The following is a 16,390-nucleotide window of genomic DNA, read 5'->3' on the forward strand; positions in this document are numbered from 1 at the left end:
ACTTCTACTTAACAAAAATGCTTACAATTACATCCTCGTTCAGTTTCATCAACAATTCTACTCGTATGCACCCGTATTCGTACTCGTACAATACACAGCTTTTAGATGTATGTACTATTGGTATATACACTCCAATGATCAGCTCTTAGCAGCCCATGTGAGTCACCTAACACATGTGGGAACCATCATTTGGCAACTAGCATGAAATATCTCATAAAATTACAAAAATATGAGTAATCATTCATGACTTATTTACATGAAAACAAAATTACATATCCTTTATATCTAATCCATACACCAACGACCAAAAACACCTACAAACACTTTCATTCTTCAATTTTCTTCATCTAATTGATCTCTCTCAAGTTCTATCTTCAAGTTCTAAGTGTTCTTCATAAATTCCAAAAGTTCTAGTTTCATAAAATCAAGAATACTTTCAAGTTTGCTAGCTCACTTCCAATCTTGTAAGGTGATCATCCAACCTCAAGAAATCTTTGTTTCTTACAGTAGGTTATCATTCTAATACAAGGTAATAATCATATTCAAACTTTGGTTCAATTTCTATAACTATAACAATCTTATTTCAAGTGATGATCTTACTTGAACTTGTTTTCGTGTCATGATTCTGCTTCAAGAACTTCGAGCCATCCAAGGATCCATTGAAGCTAGATCCATTTTTATCTTTTCCAGTAGGTTTATCCAAGGAACTTAAGGTAGTAATGATGTTCATAACATCATTCGATTCATACATATAAAGCTATCTTATTCGAAGGTTTAAACTTGTAATCACTAGAACATAGTTTAGTTAATTCTAAACTTGTTCGCAAACAAAAGTTAATCCTTCTAACTTGACTTTTAAAATCAACTAAGCACATGTTCTATATCTATATGATATGCTAACTTAATGATTTAAAACCTGGAAACACGAAAAACACCGTAAAACCGGATTTACGCCGTCGTAGTAACACCGCGGGCTGTTTTGGGTTAATTAATTAAAAACTATGATAAACTTTGATTTTAAAGTTGTTATTCTGAGAAAATGATTTTTATTATGAACATGAAACTATATCCAAAAATTATGATTAAACTCAAAGTGGAAGTATGTTTTCTAAAATGGTCATCTAGACGTCGTTCTTTCGACTGAAATGACTACCTTTACAAAAACGACTTGTAACTTATTTTTCCGACTAGAAACCTATACTTTTTTTATTTAGATTCATAAAATAGAGTTCAATATGAAACCATAGCAATTTGATTCACTCAAAACGGATTTAAAATGAAGAAGTTATGGGTAAAACAAGATTGGATAATTTTTCTCATTTTAGCTACGTGAAAATTGGTAACAAATCTATTCCAACCATAACTTAATCAACTTGTATTATATATTATGTAATCTTGAGATACCATAGACACGTATACAATGTTTCGACCTATCATGTCGACACATCTATATATATTTCGGAACAACCATAGACACTCTATATGTGAATGTTGGAGTTAGCTATACAGGGTTGAGGTTGATTCCAAAATATATATAGTTTGAGTTGTGATCAATACTGAGATACGTATACACTGGGTCGTGGATTGATTCAAGATAATATTTATCGATTTATTTCTGTACATCTAACTGTGGACAACTAGTTGTAGGTTACTAACGAGGACAGCTGACTTAATAAACTTAAAACATCAAAATATATTAAAAGTGTTGTACATATATTTTGAACATACTTTGATATATATGTATATATTGTTATAGGTTCGTGAATCAACCAGTGGCCAAGTCTTACTTCCCGACGAAGTAAAAATCTGTGAATGTGAGTTATAGTCCCACTTTTAAAATCTAATATTTTTGGGATGAGAATACATGCAGGTTTTATAAATGATTTACAAAATAGACACAAGTACGTGAAACTACATTCTATGGTTGAATTATCGAAATCGAATATGCCCCTTTTTATTAAGTCTGGTAATCTAAGAATTAGGGAACAGACACCCTAATTGACGCGAATCCTAAAGATAGATCTATTGGGCCTAACAAACCCCATCCAAAGTACCGGATGCTTTAGTACTTCGAAATTTATATCATATCCGAAGGGTGTCCCGGAATGATGGGGATATTCTTATATATGCATCTTGTTATTGTCGGTTACCAGGTGTTCACCATATGAATGATTTTTATCTCTATGTATGGGATGTGTATTGAAATATGAAATCTTGTGGTCTATTGTTACGATTTGATATATATAGGTTAAACCTATAACTCACCAACATTTTTGTTGACGTTTTAAGCATGTTTATTCTCAGGTGATTATTAAGAGCTTCCGCTGTCGCATACTTAAATAAGGACAAGATTTGGAGTCCATGCTTGTATGATATTGTGTAAAAACTGCATTCAAGAAACTTATTTTGTTGTAACATATTTGTATTGTAAACCATTATGTAATGGTCGTGTGTAAACAGGATATTTTAGATTATCATTATTTGATAATCTACGTAAAGCTTTTTAAACCTTTATTGATGAAATAAAGGTTATGGTTTGTTTAAAAATGAATGCAGTCTTTGAAAAACGTCTCATATAGAGGTCAAAACCTCGCAACGAAATCAATTAATATGGAACGTTTTTAATCAATAAGAACGGGACATTTCAGTTGGTATCCGAGCGTTGGTCTTAGAGAACCAGAAAATTTGCATTAGTGGGTCTTATCGAGTTTGTTAGGATGCATTAGTGAGTCTGGACTTCGACCGTGTTTTCTTTAAAAATGATTGCATAACATTTTTGTTGGAAACTATATATTTTTAACATATGAATATTATGTGATATGTTAATCTCTTAACGTGTTTGATATTATGTGATAGATGTCTACCTCTAGAACAAGTCCCATTGACTCACCTAATAATAATGAAGAGTCAAATGTAAATTGGAATGATTTGTGGACTGATTCACAAGTTCCCGAAAAGGAACCGGAAGAAGAGTCGGAACCGGAAGAAGAATCGGAACCGGAAGAAGAATCGGAACCGGATGAAGAAATAGAACCGGTGGGGGAAATAATAAAACGGTTAAGTAAAAGAAAATCCTCAACCAACCGACCAAAGTTAATTATGGTCAATGGTGTTTCCACCAAGGAAGCAAAATATTGGAAGGATTACCAATTCTCCGATGAATCGGATTTCGACGAGAATTCCGATGATGTTATAGAAATTACCCCAACTGAATTTAAAAAGGCAAAAGAAAATAATAAGGGAAAGGGCATAAAAATAGAGAAATCTAATTCCAACCCCGATGAACTTTATATGTATCGTCAACCCCCGAAGTCCTTAAGTTGTAACAATGACCCGGGAACCTCTAAACCACCAGGTTTTTCTAAACCAATGTGGACAACGACGGCTCGTATTAGGGGAACATCATATATCCCTAGAAACTTGGCAAAACGAACCAAAACCTAAGAAGAAGAAACGAGCGAGTCAGAATAAGATAGTTGTATTCGTGTGGTGTAATATATGGAATATAGTGTTCTTATGCTTTATGATATATGTAAAAATTGCTTGTATTAATAAGTATTTTTTTTATGAATCTAACTCTTGTCTATTTTACAGTTTAAAAACACAAAATGGATAGACAACCCAATATTTTAAGAGACTTACCCGGAGACATGATTGATGAAATCTTGTCTAGAGTCGGCCAGAATTTTTCGGCACAACTATTTAAGGCGAGATCAGTTTGTAAGACATTCGAAGAACGTTCCAAGAATGTCTTGGTTTATAAGAGACTTTCGTTTGAAAGATGGGGGATATCACATTGGGAAACCCATAAATTACGATGTGTTTACTTTGACGCATATATTGCGGGGAACCCAAATGCTATTTTACGCAACGGGTTAAAAAATTATTTTGACTCAATATATCCGAATATTGGACTTCGTGATTTAGAAAAAGCGGCTAACATGCAACATAAAGAAGCATGTTATGCTTACGGATTAGTAATGTTCGCTTCTCACCAAAGTGAGAACAAGAACATCGGGCTACAACTATTAAACAAAACGTTTCCACAAGTGACGGAGTCGGTAATTGGGGTAAGAAATGAGGTTTTTAGATTATTACGGGACTGTTGGACATTACGTAACCCTCGTCCCTTTGATGACGTTACAACACGCTGTCTTATCAACGGCCATAACGGTTATGTTGCACAAGACCAAGGATGGGAAGTAGTCCTAGTAAAACCAGAATGCATGACTTGTTTCTGGACGTATGAATTACGTGTCTTTATTGCCTTTGCCGAACGACTTGTGTACTAGCTAGAATTGTCTTCACAACTATCTTGTATCAAAGTTATTGTGTGCTATATTTCATGCTTTATGTAAAATAAGCGGTATTGTAAGTTTGTAAAATATTGTATAAAAGTTTGAACGCGAAATATTATTACAATCAGTTTTTCATATAGAATTGTAGTAGTTGAATTGTATATTAGCTACTAAGTATGAACTTAACGGGTAGGTACTACCCGAATTTAAACTTATAAAACGCTAATATGAAGAAAAAGCTTTTATAAATGAGTTCATATTATGCTACGAAATACTATTAACTACTCTTAATATTCTGTATGATTAACTTGTTCCATTTAACTATTTTGAAGGAAATGGCACCGACTACTCGACACACCGTGAATATGAATGAAGAGGAATTCCGTACTTTTCTAGCTTCAAACATAGCCGTAGTACAGGCTGCGCTACATACCAACAATAACCTTGGATCTAGCAGTACAGGAAATCGTGTAGGATGCACCTACAAAGAATTCACTGCCTGCAAACCTTTGGAATTTGATGGAACCGAAGGACCGATCGGATTGAAACGGTGGACCGAGAAGGTTGAATCGGTGTTTGCCATAAGTAAGTGTACTGAAGAGGACAAAGTGAAGTACGCTACACATACCTTCACAGGTTCTGCGTTAACATGGTGGAATACCTATCTAGAGCAAGTGGGACAAGATGATGCGTACGCACTACCGTGGTCAGCATTCAAGCACTTGATGAACGAGAAGTACCGTCCCAGAACCGAGGTCAATAAGCTCAAGACAGAACTTAGAGGGTTACGAACCCAAGGATTTGATATTACCACGTACGAAAGACGATTCACAGAATTGTGCCTATTGTGTCCGGGAGCATTCGAAGATGAGGAAGAGAAGATCGACGCGTTTGTGAAAGGATTACCGGAAAGAATCCAAGAAGATATAAGTTCACACGAGCCCGCCTCCATACAACAGGCATGTAGAATGGCTCACAAACTCGTGAACCAAATTGAAGAAAGAATTAAAGAACAGACTGCTGAAGAGGCCAATGTGAAGCAAGTCAAAAGAAAGTGGGAGGAAAACGGTGATAAGAATCACCAATACAACAACAACAGCAATTACAACAATAATCGCAACAATTATCCCAACAATCGCAACATCAATCGCAACTACAACAAACGGCCCAACAACAACAACAACAACAACAGCAACTACAACAATCATCCCAACAACAATAATAACCGCAACAATAACAACAATCAGAAGCAACTATGCCAAAGGTGTGAAAAGAATCACTCGGGGTTCTGCACCAAATTTTGCAACAAGTGTAAAAGAAATGGTCATAGCGCGGCGAAGTGTGAGGTCTACGGACCAGGGGTTAATAGAACGAAAGGAACAAATGGTGTCGGAACGAGTAATGGCGGAGCAAGTAGTGTCGGAGCAAGTTATGCCAATGTAGTTTGTTATAAATGTGGAAAACCAGGCCACATTATTAGAAATTGCCCGAACCAGGAGAACACGAATGGACAAGGCCGTGGAAGAGTTTTCAATATTAATGCGGTAGAGGCACAGGAAGACCCGGAGCTTGTTACGGGTACGTTTCTTATTGACAATAAATCTGCTTACGTTTTATTTGATTCGGGTGCGGATAGAAGCTATATGAGTAGAGATTTTTGTGCTAAATTAAGTTGTCCATTGACGCCTTTGGATAGTAAATTTTTACTCGAATTAGCAAATGGTAAATTAATTTCAGCAGATAATATATGTCGGAATCGAGAAATTAAACTGGTTAGCGAAACATTTAAGATTGATTTGATACCAGTAGAGTTAGGGAGTTTTGATGTGATAATCGGTATGGACTGGTTGAAAGAAGTGAAAGCGGAGATCGTTTGTTACAAAAATGCAATTCGCATTATACGAGAAAAAGGAAAACCCTTAATGGTGTACGGAGAAAAGGGCAACACGAAGCTACATCTTATTAGTAATTTGAAGGCACAAAAACTAATAAGAAAAGGTTGCTATGCTGTTCTAGCACACGTCGAGAAAGTACAAACTGAAGAAAAGAGCATCAATGATGTTCCCATTGCAAAAGAATTTCCCGATGTATTTCCGAAAGAATTACCGGGATTACCCCCACATCGATCCGTTGAATTTCAAATAGATCTTGTACCAGGAGCTGCACCAATAGCTCGTGCTCCTTACAGACTCGCACCCAGCGAGATGAAAGAACTGCAAAGCCAATTACAAGAACTTTTAGAGCGTGGTTTCATTCGACCAAGCACATCACCGTGGGGAGCTCCTGTTTTGTTTGTCAAGAAGAAAGATGGTACATTCAGGTTGTGTATCGACTACCGAGAGTTGAACAAACTTACCATCAAGAACCGCTACCCACTACCGAGAATCGACGACTTATTTGATCAACTACAAGGCTCGTCTGTTTATTCAAAGATTGACTTACGTTCCGGGTATCATCAAATGCGGGTGAAAGAAGATGATATTCCAAAGACTGCTTTCAGAACACGTTACGGTCATTACGAGTTTATGGTCATGCCGTTTGGTTTAACTAATGCACCAGCTGTGTTCATGGACCTTATGAACCGAGTGTGTGGACCATACCTTGACAAGTTTGTCATTGTTTTCATTGATGACATACTTATTTACTCAAAGAATGACCAAGAACACGGTGAACATTTGAGAAAGGTGTTAGAAGTATTGAGGAAGGAAGAATTGTACGCTAAGTTTTCAAAGTGTGCATTTTGGTTGGAAGAAGTTCAATTCCTCGGTCACATAGTGAACAAAGAAGGTATTAAGGTGGATCCGGCAAAGATAGAAACTGTTGAAAAGTGGGAAACCCCGAAAACTCCGAAACACATACTCCAGTTTTTAGGACTAGCTGGTTACTACAGAAGGTTCATCCAAGACTTTTCCAGAATAGCAAAACCCTTGACTGCATTAACGCATAAAGGGAAGAAATTTGAATGGAATGATGAACAAGAGAAAGCGTTTCAGTTATTGAAGAAAAAGCTAACTACGGCACCTATATTGTCATTGCCTGAAGGGAATGATGATTTTGTGATTTATTGTGATGCATCAAAGCAAGGTCTCGGTTGTGTATTAATGCAACGAACGAAGGTGATTGCTTATGCGTCTAGACAATTGAAGATTCACGAACAAAATTATACGACGCATGATTTGGAATTAGGCGCAGTTGTTTTTGCATTAAAGACTTGGAGGCACTACTTATATGGGGTCAAAAGTATTATATATACCGACCACAAAAGTCTTCAACACATATTTAATCAGAAACAACTGAATATGAGGCAGCGTAGGTGGATTGAATTGTTGAATGATTACGACTTTGAGATTCGTTACCACCCGGGGAAGGCAAATGTGGTAGCCGATGCCTTGAGCAGGAAGGACAGAGAACCCATTCGAGTAAAATCTATGAATATAATGATTCATAATAACCTTACTACTCAAATAAAGGAGGCGCAACAAGGAGTTTTAAAAGAGGGAAATTTAAAGGATGAAATACCCAAAGGATCGGAGAAGCATCTTAATATTCGGGAAGACGGAACCCGGTATAGGGCTGAAAGGATTTGGGTACCAAAATTTGGAGATATGAGAGAAATGGTACTTAGAGAAGCTCATAAAACCAGATACTCAATACATCCTGGAACGGGGAAGATGTACAAGGATCTCAAGAAACATTTTTGGTGGCCGGGTATGAAAGCCGATGTTGCTAAATACGTAGGAGAATGTTTGACGTGTTCTAAGGTCAAAGCTGAGCATCAGAAACCATCAGGTCTACTTCAACAACCCGAAATCCCGGAATGGAAATGGGAAAACATTACCATGGATTTCATCACTAAATTGCCAAGGACTGCAAGTGGTTTTGATACTATTTGGGTAATAGTTGATCGTCTCACCAAATCAGCACACTTCCTACCAATAAGAGAAGATGACAAGATGGAGAAGTTAGCACGACTGTATTTGAAGGAAGTCGTCTCCAGACATGGAATACCAATCTCTATTATCTCTGATAGGGATGGCAGATTTATTTCAAGATTCTGGCAGACATTACAGCAAGCATTAGGAACTCGTCTAGACATGAGTACTGCCTATCATCCACAAACTGATGGGCAGAGCGAAAGGACGATACAAACGCTTGAAGATATGCTACGAGCATGTGTTATTGATTTCGGAAACAGTTGGGATCGACATCTACCGTTAGCAGAATTTTCCTACAACAACAGCTACCATTCAAGCATTGAGATGGCGCCGTTTGAAGCACTTTATGGTAGAAAGTGCAGGTCTCCAATTTGTTGGAGTGAAGTGGGGGATAGACAGATTACGGGTCCGGAGATTATACAAGAAACTACCGAGAAGATCATCCAAATTCAACAACGGTTGAAAACCGCCCAAAGTCGACAAAAGAGCTACGCTGACATTAAAAGAAAAGATATAGAATTTGAAATTGGAGAGATGGTCATGCTTAAAGTTGCACCTTGGAAAGGCTTTGTTCGATTTGGTAAACGAGGGAAATTAAATCCAAGGTATATTGGACCATTCAAGATTATTGATCGTGTCGGACCAGTAGCTTACCGACTTGAGTTACCTCAACAACTCGCGGCTGTACATAACACTTTCCACGTCTCGAATTTGAAGAAATGTTTTGCTAAAGAAGATCTCACTATTCCGTTAGATGAAATCCAAATCAACGAAAAACTTCAATTCATCGAAGAACCCGTCGAAATAATGGATCGTGAGGTTAAAAGACTTAAGCAAAACAAGATACCAATTGTTAAGGTTCGATGGAATGCTCGTAGAGGACCCGAGTTCACCTGGGAGCGTGAAGATCAGATGAAGAAGAAATACCCGCATCTATTTCCAGAAGATTCGTCAACACCTTCAACAGCTTAAAATTTCGGGACGAAATTTATTTAACGGGTAGGTACTGTAGTGACCCGAACTTTTCCATGTTTATATATATTAATTGAGATTGATATTTACATGATTAAATGTTTCCAACATGTTAAGCAATCAAACTTGTTAAGACTTGATTAATTGAAATATGTTTCATATAGACAATTGACCACCCAAGTTGACCGGTGATTCACGAACGTTAAAACTTGTAAAAACTATATGATGACATACATATGGATATATATATAGTTAACATGATACTATGATAAGTAAACATATCATTAAGTATATTAACAATGAACTACATATGTAAAAACAAGACTACTAACTTAATGATTTTTAAACGAGACATATATGTAACGATTATCGTTGTAAAGACATTTAATGTATATATATTATATTAAGAGATATTCATACATGATAATATCATGATAATATAATAATTTAAAATCTCATTTGATATTATAAACATTGGGTTAACAACATTTAACAAGATCGTTAACCTAAAGGTTTCAAAACAACAATTACATGTAACGACTAACGATGACTTAACGACTCAGTTAAAATGTATATACATGTAGTGTTTTAATATGTATTTATACACTTTTGAAAGACTTCAATACACTTATCAAAATACTTCTACTTAACAAAAATGCTTACAATTACATCCTCGTTCAGTTTCATCAACAATTCTACTCGTATGCACCCGTATTCGTACTCGTACAATACACAGCTTTTAGATGTATGTATTATTGGTATATACACTCCAATGATCAGCTCTTAGCAGCCCATATGAGTCACCTAACACATGTGGGAACCATCATTTGGCAACTAGCATGAAATATCTCATAAAATTACAAAAATATGAGTAATCATTCATGACTTATTTACATGAAAACAAAATTACATATCCTTTATATCTAATCCATACACCAACGACCAAAAACACCTACAAACACTTTCATTCTTCAATTTTCTTCATCTAATTGATCTCTCTCAAGTTCTATCTTCAAGTTCTAAGTGTTCTTCATAAATTCCAAAAGTTCTAGTTTCATAAAATCAAGAATACTTTCAAGTTTGCTAGCTCACTTCCAATCTTGTAAGGTGATCATCCAACCTCAAGAAATCTTTGTTTCTTACAGTAGGTTATCATTCTAATACAAGGTAATAATCATATTCAAACTTTGGTTCAATTTCTATAACTATAACAATCTTATTTCAAGTGATGATCTTACTTGAACTTATTTTCGTGTCATGATTCTGCTTCAAGAACTTCGAGCCATCCAAGGATCCATTGAAGCTAGATCCATTTTTATCTTTTCCAGTAGGTTTATCCAAGGAACTTAAGGTAGTAATGATGTTCATAACATCATTCGATTCATACATATAAAGCTATCTTATTCGAAGGTTTAAACTTGTAATCACTAGAACATAGTTTAGTTAATTCTAAACTTGTTCGCAAACAAAAGTTAATCCTTCTAACTTGACTTTTAAAATCAACTAAACACATGTTCTATATCTATATGATATGCTAACTTAATGATTTAAAACCTGGAAACACGAAAAACACCGTAAAACCGGATTTACGCCGTCGTAGTAACACCGCGGGCTGTTTTGGGTTAATTAATTAAAAACTATGATAAACTTTGATTTTAAAGTTGTTATTCTGAGAAAATGATTTTTATTATGAACATGAAACTATATCCAAAAATTATGATTAAACTCAAAGTGGAAGTATGTTTTCTAAAATGGTCATCTAGACGTCGTTCTTTCGACTGAAATGACTACCTTTACAAAAATGACTTGTAACTTATTTTTCCGACTAGAAACCTATACTTTTTTTATTTAGATTCATAAAATAGAGTTCAATATGAAACCATAGCAATTTGATTCACTCAAAACGGATTTAAAATGAAGAAGTTATGGGTAAAACAAGATTGGATAATTTTTCTCATTTTAGCTACGTGAAAATTGGTAACAAATCTATTCCAACCATAACTTAATCAACTTGTATTATATATTATGTAATCTTGAGATACCATAGATACGTATACAATGTTTCGACCTATCATGTCGACACATCTATATATATTTCGGAACAACCATAGACACTCTATATGTGAATGTTGGAGTTAGCTATACAGGGTTGAGGTTGATTCCAAAATATATATAGTTTGAGTTGTGATCAATACTGAGATACGTATACACTGGGTCGTGGATTGATTCAAGATAATATTTATTGATTTATTTCTGTACATCTAACTGTGGACAACTAGTTGTAGGTTACTAACGAGGACAGCTGACTTAATAAACTTAAAACATCAAAATATATTAAAAGTGTTGTACATATATTTTGAACATACTTTGATATATATGTATATATTGTTATAGGTTCGTGAATCAACCAGTGGCCAAGTCTTACTTCCCGACGAAGTAAAAATCTGTGAATGTGAGTTATAGTCCCACTTTTAAAATCTAATATTTTTGGGATGAGAATACATGCAGGTTTTATAAATGATTTACAAAATAGACACAAGTACGTGAAACTACATTCTATGGTTGAATTATCGAAATCGAATATGCCCCTTTTTATTAAGTCTGGTAATCTAAGAATTAGGGAACAGACACCCTAATTGACGCGAATCCTAAAGATAGATCTATTGGGCCTAACAAACCCCATCCAAAGTACCGGATGCTTTAGTACTTCGAAATTTATATCATATCCGAAGGGTATCCCGGAATGATGGGGATATTCTTATATATGCATCTTGTTATTGTCGGTTACCAGGTGTTCACCATATGAATGATTTTTATCTCTATGTATGGGATGTGTATTGAAATATGAAATCTTGTGGTCTATTGTTACGATTTGATATATATAGGTTAAACCTATAACTCACCAACATTTTTGTTGACGTTTTAAGCATGTTTATTCTCAGGTGATTATTAAGAGCTTCCGCTGTCGCATACTTAAATAAGGACAAGATTTGTAGTCCATGCTTGTATGATATTGTGTAAAAACTGCATTCAAGAAACTTATTTTGTTGTAACATATTTGTATTGTAAACCATTATGTAACGGTCGTGTGTAAACAGGATATTTTAGATTATCATTATTTGATAATCTACGTAAAGCTTTTTAAACCTTTATTGATGAAATAAAGGTTATGGTTTGTTTAAAAATGAATGCAGTCTTTGAAAAACGTCTCATATAGAGGTCAAAACCTCGCAACGAAATCAATTAATATGGAACGTTTTTAATCAATAAGAACGGGACATTTCAAAGAACACTTAGAACTTAAAGATAGAACTTGAGAGAGATCAATTAGATGAAGAAAATTGAAGAATGAAAGTGTTTGTAGGTGTTTTTGGTCATTGGTGTATGGATTAGATATAAAGGATATGTAATTTTATTTTCATGTAAATAAGTCATGAATGATTACTCATATTTTTGTAATTTTATGAGATATTTCATGCTAGTTGCCAAATGATGGTTCCCACATGTGTTAGGTGACTCACATGGGCTGCTAAGAGCTGATCATTAGAGTGTATATACCAATAGTACATACATCTAAAAGCTGTGTATTGTACGAGTACGAATACGGGTGCATACGAGTAGAATTGTTGATGAAACTGAACGAGGATGTAATTGTAAGCATTTTTGTTAATTAGAAGTATTTTGATAAGTGTATTGAAGTCTTTCAAAAGTGTATAAATACATATTAAAACACTACATGTATATACATTTTAACTGAGTCGTTAAGTCATCGTTAGTCGTTACATGTAAGTGTTGTTTTGAAACCTTTAGGTTAACGATCTTGCTAAATGTTGTTAACCCAATGTTTATAATATTAAATGAGATTTTAAATTATTATATTATCATGATATTATCATGTATGAATATCTCTTAATATGATATATATACATTAAATGTCTTTACAACGATAATCGTTACATATATGTCTCGTTTAAAAATCATTAAGTTAGTAGTCTTGTTTTTACATATGTAGTTCATTGTTAATATACTTAATGATATGTTTACTTATCATTGTTAATATACTTAATGATATGTTTACTTATCATAGTATCATGTTAACTATATATATATCCATATATATGTCATCATATAGTTTTTACAAGTTTTAACGTTCGTGAATCACCGGTCAACTTGGGTGGTCAATTGTCTATATGAAACATATTTCAATTAATCAAGTCTTAACAAGTTTAATTGCTTAACATGTTGGAAACATTTAATCATGTAAATATCAATCTCAATTAATATATATAAACATGGAAAAGTTCGAGTCACTACATTACCCTTGGAACTTCTACAGTTTTAGTCCAAAGCTTAAATTTGTTACTTTGGTACGTCGGGTAATCTCTCCAATTTCTATTGTAATGACCCGGAATTTTCTGACCAAATTATACTTATGAGATTAATATACATAAATTAAACCATACCAACATGATAAGCAATCCAAATTGTTGAGACTTGTGTTTTTGAAAAGAGTTTTACACAACGTTTGACCGTCCAATATGACCGATGATATCACGAACTATATAACATATGATAATTATACGTTTTTGTATATATATGTATTTATATATATTTAACATGATCTAAGGATGGTTTAACATCTCATTGTGTACTAATGACAATGAGTTATAAGTATATTTTGAAACTACTAACTTAAGTTTTTAAAACGATAACTATACGTAACATTCTTTGATATATATACTTATAATCTATAATGCTTATACATGTATCATATATATAATGTATTTAATCACTTTTTAAGGACTTAAATACATAAAACAATATAAGTATATTCACAAAAGATAGCTATATTTGAATTCTCGTTCCGTTTCCTCAAGATTTCTATACGTATATCTAGGGTATATGTACCTGTATCATACCCAGCTTCTATACGTATTTACTATTGGTATATACATATCAAATCAACATCCTAATCAACATTATTACTGCCCTAGATATAAGGTAACTAGAATTTGTCAAGTAGTATGAATTATTAGTAAGAAAACAAAATTAGGAATCCTTTTATTTCTTTATAAACTAAAAACGTTTTTATAAATGAACACCATTTCTTCACTCCATTTTCTCATACCTACACTCTCATTTCTCTCTCAAAATACTCCTAACTTCATACTTGATCATCTCCAAGCATTTTCCCCATCATTTAGCTTCAATTACAAGCCTTAAACACCATAAGAAAACTCTTTCAAAAACATATCAAAATAACCACCCATTTGAAGAAGTTTACTTCCAACCTTTTGATCTAACTCCACCACTCTTTGATTCCAAGATTATTTCTTATATTTTGCAGTAACTTTGTCCAAGTAACTTGAGGTAGTAACCTTGTTCATAATCTTATTCAATTCATATTCATATAGCTATCTTATTTTGTGGTATAAAATTTTAACAACAAGAACATAGTTTGAATGATTTCAAGCTTGTTCGCAAACTAAATAGATCCTTCTAACTTGACTTTTAAAATACTTCAAGACCTGTAATATATCATAATGATATGCTAACCTAACAAGATATAACTTGGTTTTACAAAGAACATCTTAAAAACTGAATCTACGTCGTCGGAGTGCAACCGGGGGCTGTTTTGGGTTGGATAATTAAAAACCATCTTGAACTTTGAATTGGAAGTTCATGTTCTGGAAAAATGATATTTCTTATGAATATGTTAACACATAAAAATTTCATGGTTTAACTCAAAGTGTAAGTATTTTTAGAAAAATGATCATTAAATGTTGTTTTTATGATGGAAAATGATGACTTTCATAAGTTTCACCAAAGTCTAACCTATAACCTATGATTTCAAATACAAACTAAGGTATTTTCAGTTCATATTCTTAAAATTTGACTCGATCCAAGGAAGTGGCAAGTTAAACCAACAAAAACGGAGTTGTAATGAAGAAACTACGACTAAAATAAGATTGGGTATCCGAAGCTAGTTTAGCTACGAAAATATTTGGAGAAAAAGTAAATTAATCATATCTTTTCTAATTAATATGATATTTTATATATAATTACTTATGATTTGATTTTATATATTTCAGGACCACCCGTAAACAACACGAGAAGATTAATCATAAGACCTCATGATTGTACGCAACACGTCATTTGACAAAACGGTACTTTATGTACGCAACACGTCATTTGACAACATGGTACCATGGGTCGAGATTAATTCTGATCAATACGAATACGATGGGGTCTTTATTTATTTTATATAAGCAACTAATTGTGGACCACTAACATCGGACTGCTAACTACGGACTAAGAAAATATTAAAAGTATTAAAAGTATATATATATATATGTAACGATTACTTAAAAAGAAAATATGTTGATATATTATATATATGGTTAGGTTCATGATATCTATCGGAGACCAAGTCGAATTAAATACCTTCAAGGCAAAAGTGAGTTTCATTTGCTCCCTTTTTAATTGCTTTTGCAATATATATTTTTGGGCTGAGAATACATGCGCTGCTTTTATAAATGTTTACAAAATAGACACAAGTACTTAAAAATATATTCTACGTTGAGTTGTACCACTGGCATATTTCCCTGTAGCTTGGTAACTACTATTTACATGGGTATTGTAAACGCGAATCCTGTTGATAGATCTATCGGGCCTGACAACCCCAACCGGACTGGACGACCAGTATTCAACGGTTGCACAGTACTTCGTTTTGGTGACTACACTTAGTACGGTGTAGTGAGATTTCATAATAAAGGGAATATGCGACGTTGATTAAATGTTAAGTATGGTTACCAAGTGCTCAACCACTTAGAATGCTTTACATACACTTGCGAGTGTATTATGTTTATGATTATGAAATCTTGTGGTCTATTAACATATTGAAATGATTGTTATGATAAACCTATGAACTCATCAACCTTTTGGTTGACACTTTAAAGCATGTTTATTCTCAGGTACGAATTAAGTCTTCTGCTGTGCATTTGCTCAATATAAGGACATTACTTGGAGACGATCATCGTAATGGGACCAAATGTTGATGACTTCGTCCAGGTGGATTAGGACGGTTCCTTTCAGTTGGTATCAGAGCGGTGGTCGTAGCGAACCAGGTCTTGCATTAGTGTGTCTAACTTGTAGTTGTTAGGATGTATTAATGAGTCTGGACTT

The sequence above is a fragment of the Rutidosis leptorrhynchoides genome, chromosome 4 (genome assembly GCF_046630445.1).
Source record: "Rutidosis leptorrhynchoides isolate AG116_Rl617_1_P2 chromosome 4, CSIRO_AGI_Rlap_v1, whole genome shotgun sequence".
In the NCBI taxonomy this organism is placed as follows: Eukaryota; Viridiplantae; Streptophyta; class Magnoliopsida; order Asterales; family Asteraceae; genus Rutidosis; species Rutidosis leptorrhynchoides.